Source organism: Eretmochelys imbricata, chromosome 9 (assembly GCF_965152235.1).
Source record: "Eretmochelys imbricata isolate rEreImb1 chromosome 9, rEreImb1.hap1, whole genome shotgun sequence".
Classification (NCBI taxonomy): Eukaryota; Metazoa; Chordata; order Testudines; family Cheloniidae; genus Eretmochelys; species Eretmochelys imbricata.
The window spans coordinates 82,100,785-82,116,296 of NC_135580.1; positions in this window are offsets into that span (position 1 = coordinate 82,100,785).

Consider the following 15,512-nt stretch of genomic DNA (forward strand, 5'->3'; position numbering starts at 1 on the left):
ACTTTCCCCACAATGGATGGCTTCTGGTTTAAATGCAAATAGTGAAGATGTAGTCATAGGATCTGTTTTTAAATTCCAAAAGAGAGACTTCTAAGTTTATCTCAGAAGGACACTGGAAAAATGAATAGAGAGAAATTATGCAGAGAAAGAGAAAATATTCAAAGAGTAGAATTATGTATGCATAATTGCATGGCTCCCTAGGGTGCATGGACAAGCACATGCCGTCACTTTGTGAAATAATTTCCCACAACTACTATATCCTAATTATACTGCCCTAAGTGGAGAAAAGCTAATTTTTAAACAGTCCTGATGGGGTAACTGGGAGAGCCATGAGGAGATTTTAACCCCTTATCTACTGCTGCAGGTCTCCAGGCAGAGAAGCAAAAACAAAAGTAGTATGAAATGCAAGCATCATGATGCATCTTTATCTGTCAATTTAAAAGTGTCCTGTAACATACAAGAGAGACCCCAACCAAGTATCAAGCGCTTCTGGTTTCTGAACTAGCTGAGACAAGGAATAGATAAAAAGAAATGGGCCTGAATCAGAACACTGGGCTTGAACTCCTCTTAGACTGTGGAGATGATTGGATTCAGACCCTCAATTTGCTCTCGAAAGACAAGCTAACTTCTGTTTTGCTAATGTTATGTGAAGCCCTGAATGAAATGGGTTGAAAATTAATGTGATGTAAGGGGGTGTATTGTCATCTCCTAAGAAGTGAAAGGGAAGGAGCGTGAAATTCTGGTCCCACTGAAGTCAATGGCAAAATGCACATTGACTTCAGTGGGGTCAGGATTTCATCAGGTAGATTAAAGGGGAGAAATTACGGAGCACTGGAAAAAGAAAAGACACGCCCTGTAAAAGCCTCCTGTAGTTTCTACTGAACATAGTATTCTTCACCTAAGGCCTAACTCTACTCAAGTTTTTATAGCATCTTTTCACCCAAAAGGACCCCAAAACACATTATCCATTCTATATACCTTTAGTGGTTCACTTCATCCACCACTGAAATGTAGCCACCCCTGCGTGGTACAAACCAGCTGTTTAATGGCATATCTCAATGCTAGACAATGATTTAGGACAGTACGGACCTATTTCAATGCCAGCTGAACTCAAGGGTATTTTTCATGCTTACACATGAAGCAAGTGGTTCCAGGTACAGACATGCTAAGATACTTCTTGTTTTAATATAGTTATTACATCTTACAATTTGTACAAATAGGTATCACTACACACAAGCATACAGGATTGATAAAAACACACTATAACCATATTGAGCAAAGGGGCATGTTTTCCTGTGCGTGCCGGTATACGTCCCAGTAAGATGACAGGAAATATCTGTCTGAATTGAAAGCAAGTTACTCCGTATTCCACATAATGTAAAGCTTGCTAACATCCTCCTTCCAATGACTCACTGAGACCCCAACTGTTTATTATAGCTATGAAGTCAACGTAGTTCACCTGGTTCGTTTTATTAAAAAGCACTAAAATTACTTTAAATTAATTACTTGTTCTATGCTTAAACTCCACATAAAGTTCAAAGAGAAAATAAAAAGAAATAGTAAGACAACTCCATCTTAAAATATGAAAAAGTAAGACAACACGTGCTTCCCATGTTGCCTTTTGATTTCCTCTGAGTCAAAAATCCGCCATAAACTGCATTCTATTATTGCCAACTTCTACGAATCTAAATTAACTAAAAATATTGCCTGAAATCTTTCAACTCCCATAATTTTACTAGACTTTTCTCTGTTAATCTGACCCATATACCTCTGTTCTTTTGTGATTTTTTTCAGCTGCAAATAGATACTGCAAAAATACCATGAAGTCACTAAAGTGTTCCAGTTATTTTTCTTTATTGACACAGATGTTGATTTTTTTAAAAAACAAAATTATAATCTGATGCTGCTAAAGAAACCTTCTCCTCAATTCTCCCCAATACAATACTGCCAAAGTGTGTAAATGTTTGTTATTTCTCTAAAGAGCCCCCCCCCACCCAAAACCACAGCATTAACAAGTTCTGAAGAATATGACTTCAAACTATTCTTTATATTAACTTGATTCCTAGATTCATTGCTCTGGGTGAGAAAAGAGAATCTTCTCACTCCTAATTTCATTATTTTGAGTCCTTTGGGTATTCTGTTCTTTGCATTTCTCCAATTCCTCATTTGCGGAGCTTTTCCCATCTTTTTCTCCCCAATTGCAAAATCCTCCATGCAGTCTGCTCTTTTGAAGCAAGAATTAGGGCTATTAGTCTTGGCAATGTAAGCCAAATACTTCAGTTCTAGCAAATGCACCTTTCTATTCATAAATTCATTCTTTCTTCTAAAAGATCATCTCCAAAATGTCACCTTTATTCATAGATTCACGGAGCTTAAGGCTAGATGGGACCATTTCACCTAGCCTGACCTCTTGTATAGCACAGGCCATTAAATTCCATCCAGTCACCCCTGTATTGAGCCCAATAACTTATGTTTGACTAAAGCATACCTTCCAGAAAGACAGCAAGTCTTGATTTGAAGACATTAAGAGATCCACCATTTCCCACGGCAGTTTGTTTCAATGGTTAATTATCTTCACTGTTAAAAAATTGTACCCAATTTCTCACCTGAATTTTTCTAGCTTCAGTTTCTCGTCATTGTTTTTTGTTGGGCCTTTCTCTGCTAGGTTATAGAGCTGTTTGGTACCCAATATTTTCTCCCCAGGAAGGAACTTATACACTGTGACCAAGTCATCTCTCAAATCTTTGAGATAAACCGTTTGAGCTCTTTAAATCTCTCCCTGTAAGGCATTTTCCCCAGCTCCCAAATCATTTTTGTGGCTCTTTTCTGCACCCTCTTCATTATTTCAACATCCTTTTTAAAATGTGGACCCCAGAACTCCCCAATGCTATATTCAGAGGTAAAATCATCTCTGTACTCCCACTCCCATTTACACCCCCAAGGATCACATTAGTCTGTTTTGCCATGACCTTGCACTTTTTGCTCATGTTGACTTGCTTGTCCACTCTGACCCCTAAATCATTTTCAGAGTCACTGTTCTGCAGGATACAGTCTCCCTTCCTTGTAGGTAGGGCCTACATTCCTTGTTCTAGAGCTTTAACTGTGCATTTGCCTGTATTAAAAAGCATTTTGTTTGAATGGGCTAAGGTTATCAAGCAATCCAGATCACTTTGTATGACTCGCTGTTCTCCCCATTATTTACCACTCTCCCAATCTTTGTCTCGCCCCCACTTTTTATCAACAGTGATTTTATATATACATCCACGCTGTTGAGGAAAATGTTGAATAGTGTTGGGCCTAGTGCTGAACCCTGTAGAACCCCACTAGGAACACCCTCATTCACTGATGATCCTCCTTTTACAACTACTTTTTGATATCTGTCAGTTAGCCAGTTCTTAATCCATTTACTGTGCACTCTGTTGATACTGGAGACTGCCAGACTTAACTCAGAATGTTGTGCGGTACCAAGTCAAATACCTTATGAAAGTCTAGGAATATTACTCCTACACAGTTATCTTTATCCATCAAACTTCTAATCTCATGAAAGAATGAAATCAGTTTTTTTTAACAAGGCCTATTTTTCATAAAACCATATTAATCTGTGTTTAAATACATTTGACATCTTTTTAGCTCAGATACCTAAAGCATCTACATCCCAGTCCATTTCATTAATGAACATGCTTAAGTTTAAAGTCATGGTCATTTAGGTGGCCCTGAAATTTGCTTGTTTAATGCTCCAGGTGCAGAAATATCATCAGCAGTATCTGAAAGCATCCGTGTTGTGGCAGTATTCACTGAATACCAGCATTTAAAATCAGACACACCAGCTATGGGACATAGCATTGCATATCTGTTTTATGTCATATACCTGGCATGTGATGCAGTACTAGTGATGACCTGTGGAAAACATTCATGCTTGTGAGTAGTATTTGGGTTATGTCCTCTGCAGCCATGACCACATACACTTGAGCAGGTCTGATATTACATCTAAAGACTTGTCTAAACGAACATTTAGTTTGCAGCAAGCCAGGGTGTGAATCTATCCCACACTAGCATGCCACATATTAACTATCCATGTGGATCCCGCTGCCACAAACTAACAGGTCCATAGTGTGCTAAGGCAGTGGTTCTCAACCAGGGGTTCTGGGACCCCTGGGGAGCTGTGAGCAGGTTTCAGGGGGTCCTCAAGCATGGCCAGCATTAGACTCGCTGGGGCCCAGGGAAGAAAGTCAAAGCCCCACCGCATGGGGCTGAAGCTTGGGGCCCTGAGCCCCGCCACTTGGGGCTGAAGCTAAAGCCTGAGTGACTTAGGTTGGTAGTGATCAAAAGCTGTCCCTATTGATATTGGGAATCAGTCCAGTTCCTGGTATCCAGTTAACAAACGTTTACCATTATGGTTTGTTGGAAGTTTCAGTAGAAATCCCAAGGACACAGTGGGCTCATGGAGACTGAACCACCCTCTCTCACTTAAAGGTGGAACAGCCACAAGAGAATGCCATGGGGAAGCTTGCCTTGTCAGTACCCATCTTGTACCCTATGCTCTGTGGATGGTCTCCAGAGCTGTCAACAAAATACCCATTAACAACACTAAATTCACATGATTATTTGTCAAGTGCCCAAGGGAGTGTTAGGAACCTCAGAAAAACAAGTAAAGATTCCATGAGTGTATAATCTAAATTCAAAATGGCACAGCGAAGGTCATTAAACACACAATGGGATTGGGTGGCCAGGCTTGACAGGAAGGACTAGGCTGACAACAGTAAGATCATGCAGTTCGTAAGATGTGTGCACAGCTGGGTGGTTCAGTTTGTTACTCTTCTGCTTCCTTCTTCTTATGGGTGTGATGGCAGAAGAGAGTTTTTAGGCGTGATCTGAATGTGAAGAAGGTGGCTTGATGAACAGGTTCATGTAGAACATTTCAAGTGTAATAGGAAGTTGTGGAGGAAGGCATGGAAATGTCACAGAGAAAGAGACAAAGGGATATGCATCAGTGGCAGAACAGTGGAGGGAGGGATGGGGGAATCAAAAGAAAATTGGATTCAAGTTGACAAAAGAGAAAACAAAGTAAGACTATGTCTACACTACAATTTATGTTGGGAGAATTTGCGTCGCTCAGGGGTGTGAATCAACCACGCCCTTGAATGACATAAGTTACATGGACATAAGCACCAGTATGGACAGCACTATACTGGCGGGAGAGCTTCTCCCATCAACATAGCTTCTGTCACTTGTGGAAGTGCTTTTATTATGCTGATGGGAGTGCTCTTCCCCAAACACGCTGCATCGATGCAGCTGCACTGCACATATAGACATGCCCTAAGATCAGACTCAGGCAGCTTTAGAGCTTTCCATACTGATTTATAAACTGTTGAAAGGGACGTGGAGGAATGAGGACAAATCCCATCTATTTCTTTAGCTCAGTCCTGAGGGTCTCCTGGACACAAACGACCATCTCAAATTGTACCACATCAGAGCATGGAGGTTCTGTGATGAGAAATCTTGCCCATTAAGAACTGAACCAGGCACCATCATATTGAAAATATCATATTGAAATATTAGCCTAGAGGTGAAGAGCGGGTGTTCCACCGTTCCACCATTTGGAGTTTCAATTCGGTGAACACGATGCAAGATGGAAGGATACTGATACAGCAGCACTCAAGATAAATGTTGCTTCTGAATGTAAATACGTAAGTATGAAGGGAAAGGTGAAAGAAAGAGAATGGGAAACAAAGAAACATCACAGTCTACAGGCAATATTGTACTGACTTCTGTAAAGTATAATCTAAGCAATCACACATTGATGCGTAAAGCAACTTACAGACACACAGCATTATTTATTATTTACTAACTCTTCCTTTTTTTTTCTCTGCCCACAGCAAGTGCCAAGCCATATATCCATGTTCATACAGAAGAGAGGTGGAAGGTGATTGTATGAAAGAATTCCTCTCTAACCTTTCCATTCTATGTAGTGTAATGAAACAACTGTTGCAGCGATTCCTAGCCTTTTCCACACTGGGATTCCCATCCCATGACCCCCTGACATCTGTTCATGACACTCAGGTTGAGAACTCATTAGCTAGTAGGTGACCTCTGCCCTCTGCTGGCTTGAATCACAAGTCCTCAATGGTGTGCTGTAGGCTGTATACTGCAAACCTCAACTAATGGAGATTCTCCTTCAGTTCAAGTGATGGGGTCTGTGTTTTTGGAACTCTACTATCTGCCTTGATGTTCCAGGTGATTATGGTGTGCACCATAGTGATGACTTTGAAGTTGTGAGTTGCTCTGAATTTGGCACAACACTCTCTGTCAAATCCAATAGCCCATTTTTTAAATGGTCTTTTCTGTTAACAGCCCCAACCCAGCTAAATCTTGGAAAAGCTGCTAGTTAAACCAAAGTCACCAAAACATAAAAACAATCACTGCAGCACCTCTTGAGACAAACCCACTGTGGACATGGAACTGTCACATGGTGCTCTATACAGTCTCATCTGCACATAGACCTGCAACCTGCATCTATGACTAGCCAGCAATATGCACGTGGCTGCACAGAGAGTAAAGAGAAAATTAAAATCCCATAAAAGGAGAAAAGTTAACGAGCTGCAACTCAGAGGTTCATCATCCGCAAAAGTGATGAGCAATATATAAATAAGGACCATACTAGAAACCAGATTCACATTGTTGCTAGGCTTTTAATTTCCTCATTGACTTTAATTAAACTAACAAATTGAAGATACTGTCTATTTTTCCTCCCCCCTTCACCAGGTAGGATTATCTAAGAGCTCACAGCTAAAGCAAAGAGACACAAGAAACTGCAAAATTAAGAAGCACAACAGACAGCATCATAAAGGGGAAGGAATGTTTATCAAATGTTTTTAAAACAATTCAGTTTTAAAGCAATTTGTGTGCAGTGGTACTGAGCTTTCTTGATTGGAGAAAGCAGAGAGCAGACTGGATCAACTGAGGGGTGGAAGTGGGTGCAGAGATACAGAAGCAGTAGAGTGTGGCGCGGAGGCTAATAGCATTGTAGCAATTTATTCACTGAGAAATACTGCAGAGTGATGCAGGGGTCTGTGTAGAAGATAGCAGTGAGTTCAGCAATGCCACAATGACACAGAGAGACACAGAGCGAGCGAGTGAGACTGACTCAAGAGTGATGGAGAAGAGAGTGTGGAAACTAAACACTTTAGGGAATATGGGACCCCCCCCTCCAAATAAATACAATTGATCAGGCCCCCCCATGGAAAAATCTGTGGTAGAACAAAGGATATACCAAAAATGCTGTGTGATAATACCTGCTGAGTTACCAAGAAATTATGTTGGTTAGGGATGTGGATTTCTTTCCCGTGGAATGAGCAGGGGTCATGGCTCTCCAGCCTCACCAAGATACATGATCTGTAGGCAACTACAAAGGGCAGGAGCATTCGTACGCAGAGGGACTGCTGTTCCATGCTGTAAGTCCCTTTTCCTTTTGGGACACTTCATGAAATAGTCCTCATTTTTTCAGCCACTGCCTGGCCCTGTATTTTCCCCTTGGCAACAAAGCTCCACCTGGAACCATGTCACAAATGTCTCTCCTCTCAGATCTGCCCCTGCCTCCACATTTGCTAGTACACTGCTGAGACCCCCCCAGGAATTATTCCCCCAGGTGTTTCCAAGGTGGGGGTGATGCCATGTAGAGCTTCTCTCTCTCCTTATTACACCACTCAACAGCCCACCCATATCCACCCTAAATAGGTAGGGAATCCCAACATGCCAAGTTCACACAGCCGGGCTTATCATGAGGCTGGAGAGAAGTGAGTAGCTGACAATGCTAAGACTCAGTTCTTCTGCATGTTCCAAACTCTGCAACTTTCTTCACCTCCCTGGCAAAATCTTGAAGGTGACTGATCTTGCCCCAAGTCCCTTCCCTTCCCAGGCAATAGTTTCTCCTTTCCCATCTCTGCAAACTTCTCTGACTTGCTATCAGTTGCTAATGAAACATAATAAATTGTTATTAGTGCCCACAGGTGCATTAGGAACCTCACAGGTAAGACCAGGTCCCTGTTCCCAAGAAAAGACAGTCAAAATGCAGCCAACACAGATAAAGGAAGGAGGCTGGAATGGTTATACAATAAGCAAAGGGACTGAGCAGGGCAGCTTGGGACACATCTCGTTACGCCAACAATTTTTTTTTATTTATTTACGATAAATAAAAGTAACAAGATTAGCTGTATACGGAGGATGTCTTTGGCCCTGATCCTTTGTTGATCACACAGAGGACTGCTGCACCTGCACGGAGCCACATGACCCAGTCCTGTGTGGCGAGCAGCTCCTTGTATCCTTCCAGAGATCTACTGAAGTCAGTGGAGCTCTCTGCAGGTGCAGCAGTTGCAGCGCAGAATCAGTCCTTTGCTGTCCTGCCACTTCACCAAATTGCCCTTCCCTTCCTCTTTTCCCCGTTATTCGCCTTCATGGTGTAACTGAAGGAATCCGTCTATTTATATTATTTCTAAGGTCCCTATTGCTATGATATTTACCCACCAGATTATTCTCCCTGTATGGCATCTGTATGACAACAAATGCAGTTTTTCACTGCATTGCTGCAGTGGCTGGCTATGTGTTATGTCTGAAGGTACGTGTTTTATTTTCATCTATGAAAACCTCCCCCTGGTTCTAAAAGCAATGGAACAGTCCACTATTTAAACTTCCATCCCTTAGAGAATTCTGCAGTTGCAAAAACGGGTTGAATTTGATTAAACCTTTGGAATCCCTCCAATATTTCCACTTATTCCATCTGTAGAAACACTCTACTGGCACTTGGCACATTTATAGCATTAACTGCCTTCTAAATCAGCAGCAGTTCTGCCTAATAATTTGGCATTTGCACACGCCTTGCAAATTACAAATGTTGCATCCTTGAGTATGAGGAGTTTTCTCCCCAAAAAACCATTAGCTGTCTGCAGAAATTCTGGAGGAAGAAAATGTCTCTTTGTTTTGGCAAAGGACAATCTCACAAACAAACAAAAAAGGGACAAAGTGGGTATGAAATTAACTCTACATCTCATGTCGGAGAAATAGAGAGCAACCCAATGAGACCAGCTGGCTGCTATCAGCATATTGCCAGGAGGCCCTCTTTTTTGTTTTGAAGCTTGTTAGCTTGCATTATTCAATTCAGAATCAAGGGCTAGCATTTAAGCTGTAACTTGCATGTTTCAGGGCTGCAAGAGATGCTGTGTGGCAGGGAAGCAGTCCCTCCACTGGCCATGCTCCTGGAATTAAGTAAAATTCAGAAAACGAAAGATCTATATGCTTTGATACTATTGCCTCCCCAAACCAGAGAGACCGAGCTTGGAATGACCAGCAGATCCACATCAAGTCACAGAACAGTAGGAAGCTGATCAGCAATATCAACAGTGGTTCGTTTGGTCCTCAAGCATGAATAAGGAGCTAGAGCAGGTCTATAGCTGTAGCCTCCCTATCTCTCTCTTATATGCCAAAACTGTTGGGGCAAAAATCACCTTCTTCCCCCAGCTCTCTGAGAATGTCATGCCATCTCTAGTTGTGTCCAGTTCCAGCTCCTTCTGTGACTGATGGATTCTGTCAGGACACAAACTATATGTTCTAGAAGACATGTGCCTCACCACCAACAAATGCAAGGACATTCAACAAATGAAGTGCCAGCTCATGCCCCTCTGCAGAGCTTCTCCCCTGTCAGCATATCAGATCTTGTTTATTCTTGGCATCCTACGCTCTGGCCCTTTCTCCCGGACGCTGCTGTTGTCTCAGTACTTTTTTATTTTCAACCGTTTTAAGGAACTCTGCTCCTGCACCCCACCCCAACAATATGCCCCATCGATTTTGATATACACTGTGATTCTGAGGAAAACATATTGTTACAAATCTAGGGTCACCTAAGGACTCCACGGCTGTCACTATGCTGCACATCACGAGCAGCTGGAATCTGACAGCAGCACTGGGGACAGAACTCGGATCTTTGTGCTTCAGAAGCACAGGTCATTTTGCCTCAGCTGAAAAAAACCTCTGTTAGCTCACCTCTTTGCAGTATAAAGCCTATGACACACAGCTGAACCACGGTGATTCCATCCAGAAGGAAGTAGTGACACACATTAGCAAGTTCCTTATTATTCTTCAAATTAGTGACAAACACTTAGATTAGGTCTCCTATTCTATCATTTATAAAATTACCTTGAGTTTTTCTATTTCTCTTTTATCTTGTTTTTTCCTTTTGGTATCTTTTCTTTTATTATTTTTTGCTTATTTTAAAAAAAAAATATCAAAAGGTGGACAGTTACATAGGGTTGTGATTTACTTCCAGCCAAACTCCTACTATCATCTCACTGCAAAAATTAGCCATCAGCATTTTAATAAATAAGAATCCGTAATCTCTCTCATGGCCACGTGATCCCTTTTTGTATTTGTAGTAAGGTCTATGAACTGTGCATGTCCCAAACTCCACATCATACAAATACAGTATGTGCCTACAAAGATATGTCTACATTACAAACACAGGGTGCACCTGAGGCTCTGGTAGACATGCCTGCGCTAGTTTTAATTTAGCTAGCTTGAGTAGTGGAGCAGTGAAGCCACAGAAACATGGGCTTCAACACAGACTATACAAGCCTGCCCGGAACCCTGGGTAATTAGTCGGGCTTCACTGCTCCAGTACCCGAACTAGCTCAGGTATGTCTACATAAGCTGCATCACACCTGTAACTGCAGTGTAGACATACCCCGCAGAACTCACAGCCCAGGGGGAGGAAGGGCTAACATGCCTTTCACTCATCTTTGCACCCTTCCAACCCCATGGCTACTCCAGGGGACTGGAGAGGCCCTGACATAACTTAAACGGCCCTGGGGCGCTAAGTCATAGCAGCCTCCCTGAATTGCCCTATGGGCCACAACGCCTCCCAGAACGTTTGCAGCACTGGATGGTGAGGCCCTGCCCCTCCTCCCCCTAGCCCTGCTCCCTACACCACAGCTTGCATGGATGTCCCTAGAGGGCAGTCTTACAGCTTTCTTCCACGGTTCCTATGCCAGCATAACTCCCTCTCCCCTCACAGAGAAGCCAGGACTTTTAAGACTCCTTGCACCGCTCCAGTGTTTTTATCTGGCATAAAGGGGGCCAGAAGGAGGATGAGGATTTCACCTTATGTGCCTTATGGAATACACAGTGTACTGAAACTGTTGTGAGAGACTGTAACATGACCTGAACTCTATATTTTTATAAACAGGGCTCCCAGAGTATAATGAGAAACAACCTTTGTTGTCCCTAGGGATCACCTTCTTCCATATCTTATATGGGAAACAGACATGTCTCACAACCACATAGCTATACTGCACTGGATGAAAATGTCTGCTCTCTCACAAAAAAAGCTATCTGCAGCCAGCAGTCAGTGATGCATACTAGATGGCTGCCTTCTCAACATGGGAGCAAAAGGGCAAACGAATCACATTACACTCCATGAATAAAGACTGAGTCTTAATGCAACAGCTACTTAATGATTTCATTTTCAATACACTAGACAGTTTGGCCTCATTTTCAAAAATGCCAAGCACCCACAACTCCCATTGAAGCCAATTGGAAGTGCAGGTTCTCAGCACCTCTGGGACCCAGAACGCTTGTGAAAGTTCTCTAACCTGAAAGAAGAAAGAAACACCCTTTCCTCCCCCTCCACCCAAAAAAAAAAAAATTCAGAGCATGTATTAGAGATGAGTCTGAAGTTCAGATCCAGATCTGCATTTGACCTATCTGGGGCATTCTAACCTGGGATTCTGGTTCAGGTCCATATCCAGTAATGCAGAAATTGCACTTTGCAGAATCCCCTGAATCATTCTTCTACTTCATCTGCAAGCAAAGGAGATGCTGTGCCAAATTCTGCCCTCAGTTATATCTGTGCAAACCAACTGACTTGTGACTGAGAGCAGAATTTGTCCCCGTTTTCCTAGCCATGGTCACAAATAAGAAAGGAGAGTGGTTTCAGCTTGCTCTGAGGTGATTTTATCAGGCTTGGTTTTGGACAGACTGTATGCACAAGTTAAATAAGATAACGTGCAAACCATTAGAAACAAAGAAAATAGTATTTTTAACTACTGTGTGGTATTATTGACAAGGTTTTGTTCACAAAGTTCTTTAAAAAAAAAAAAAGCAGTGTGTGAAAGAGGAACGGGAGAACAAATCTACACCAGTCAGGCAGGACCTAGTTAACACCTAAACACCACGGTGATGGGTTGCTTTGGAGAGAGCAGGGCTAGACAATGTGGTGGTTTGCTTTCCAAACCTAACCCAGCCACTTTGGAAAGAACAACTCTTAAGATTTAAATACCCTAACAATTTATTTGCATTTTAAAATGTCCCCCATTCTAAGGCAGACTGACAACCTCTCCCACACAAAAGCTACACTCCATGTCCTGTGCTGGGCAACCCTTCAAAGCAAGCAATCCATTATTCGCAAAAAGAAAAGGAGTACTTGTGGCACCTTAGAGACTAACCAATTTATTTGAGCATGAGCTTTCGTGAGCTACAGCTTACTTCATCGGATGCATACCGTGGAAACTGCAGCAGACTTTATATACACACAGAGAATATGAAACAATACCTCCTCCCACCCCACTGTCCTGCTGGTAATAGGAAATGGCCCAACTTGATTATCATGCACATTGTGTAGAGAGTTGTCACTTTGGATGGGCTATCACCAGCAGGAGAGTGAATTTGTGGGGGTGGGTGGAGGGTGAGAAAACCTGGATTTGTGCTGGAAATGGCCCAACTTGATGATCACTTTAGATAAGCTATTACCAGCAGGACAGTGGGAGGAGGTATTGTTTCATATTCTCTGTGTGTATATAAAGTCTGCTGCAGTTTCCACGGTATGCATCCGATGAAGTGAGCTGTACGAAAGCTCATGCTCAAATAAATTGGTTAGTCTCTAAGGTGCCACAAGTACTCCTTTTCTTTTTGCGAATACAGACTAACACGGCTGTTACTCTGAAATCCATTATTATTTATTATTGGCCTTGCCATAGTGCTTAGGAGTCTTAGTGATAGACCAGGACCTCAGTGCACTAGGCGCTGTACAAACAGAACAAGAGGACAGTCCCTGCCCCCAAAGAGTTTACAGTGTAAGTACAAGACTAGCAACAACAGATGGATACAGGCAGATGGAATAGTACAAGGCAAAAATGTGAAAAATATTGGTCAACATGATAGGCAGTGGTCTCAGTAGATCAGCAGCCTAACCATCGTCAAGGTTCTTGTAGGCATTGTGGCAAAGAAGGGTTTTAAGGAGAGATTTGAAGGATAATGAGGCAGCGTTGCAGACACTTATGGGGAGCAAGGGAGAAAGCACAAAGGTGAATGTTTGAAAACTGAACAGGTGGGTGATGGAGGCGGGCATCATGGGCTGATCAGAGTTTGGAGCAGACAACCTCAGCAGGGAATGAGAGATGATGAATAGAGGGGTGATAGGCTGTGGAGAGTCCTAAAAGTGAAGACAAGCATCTTATGTCTGATGTGAAGGACAACGAGGAGGGGCAGTGAGGGGATGCACAGAGATGGGTGATGTGGTCAAAGTGATGGGACAGGAAAATGAGCTCTGCAGCAGCATTCTGAATGGATACAAGTGGGGCAAGATTGCATTGATCAAAGCCAGAGAACAGGATGTTGCAGTAATGGAGATGTGAGATGATGTGATCCTGGATGAGAGTTTTAGCTGAGGAAAAGCTGCATCTTAGAGATGTTACGTAGAAAGAATCTGCAAGATTTAGACACAGTCTGGATGTGAGGATCTAGAGAGAAGTCTGAGTCAAAGATGACACCCCGGTTAGGGGCCAGAGTGACAGGCAGGGTGGTGGTGTTGTGATCATGTGATCGTATTGTGGTCATTGTGATTGAGAAAGGTGGCAGCGGAAAGGGCTTAGAGGGGAAGACTAAGAGCTCTGTTTTGGCAGTGTTGAGCTCTGGCTTCTTGATAAGTGTGGACAAGGAGGATGACTTAGCACCATTCTTCTCAGTCAGCAGGAAACTCACCTTGTCAATATTCCCATTTTTATTTGAAAATTCTTAATGGGATAAGCCCTCAAAACAAAACCAGCCTCTTGCATATCAAAAGAAGTCAGATGCAGAGTATTTATTGACAACACATCTCCCCTCACCCTAAATGGCTGATTAATTTTATCCCTTAGGACATCTATCATTTCATATCCCACATCATTTTTTTTCCTGCTGGCACTGCCTTATTTTCACGCATCAAGAGAAGATGTGCAGACACAAACCGATTCACAACTTGAAGTAATTGTTTGAGAAACAAACAGCAGTTTCACTGGGGTCCTAGCAAGAATATCATGAATTGATGCTTCTTATCTCTTCATTATCTTTCTGCAAGAGTTGGCTGGGATCACATGTTCTCTGCCTCTGTGCAGTGACATTGGAACTTGTCATCCCTCCCATCTGTAACAGGCTGTTTGGGAGGCAGCAACCACTTACAATGTAACAATCGGAGGCCCTTGCTAAGCTGGAGAGACTTTCAAAAGAAACAGAACATAAGCCAGAGAGGAGTATTCCGCTGGTATGTGCATCATGGCCCCCTCACTTATATATGTATGCTGCTGTGAAAATAAACCCGTAAGCTGAGGTTTTCAGTGTCTAAACATCTCTTCTGTCTAAAACAGCTGCTGAATTTTAATCAGAACTTAAACATCAAAATCACAACCCTGGCTAATGCAGTACATCCCATCAAAGTATTTTAAGTGCTTCCATGTCTCCATTTTTGTGGGGATTTTTTAATTTGTACTGTTTGGTTGGGTTTTTAAATTAGACCTTTTGTGCTGCTTTTAAAGTATTTGCATTCAGAGTCATGCTGCAAGATATTAGTCCTGTGTGTAAGTGAGAGACCTTCTCCAGGTTGAGAGTCAGTGATCTTCATTTTAAGGAAAAACTTGAAATGTACTTGCCTATGAAATGGCTAGTGCTAATGCCACATGACTGAAACCACCCCCATCTGAAAGAGAAATCATGTATCCATCACAAGGCTAGAAATTTCCAAGAAATATCAAAAACTGATTCAGGCAAAACTGTTTGCAGTTCTCAAACCTTACTGAACAACATACAAATAATGCAGGAATCTAGAGATTGGGATCAAAAATAACTGAAGCAATTAGGGGATGATTTTTAAAACAGTTACAAAGGGTAATAAAGTTATCAAGTAACTAGCCAGTGTTACTAAGAAAGGCTGTGAAAGCAAGTGTGTGTGTGTGTGTGAGAGAGAGACAGAGACAGAAAAAGAAAATGAATAGGTAGGTTATTGATTTTGATCCACACTCCTGCAACTACATACAATAAACAGGTGTGTAATTTAGTTTTTAATTTTTGTCTTGAACATACAGCTGTTAATTGTAGCTATTTGGTCTTTCAATGGGGTTAGGCTCTATGCTGGTGGGCTGGGCTCTCAGTTCCTCCTGTCAGAAAAGATGCGCCTACACCATTAGTCAAACTGGCAAATTTGTTCTTGGATCCAATGA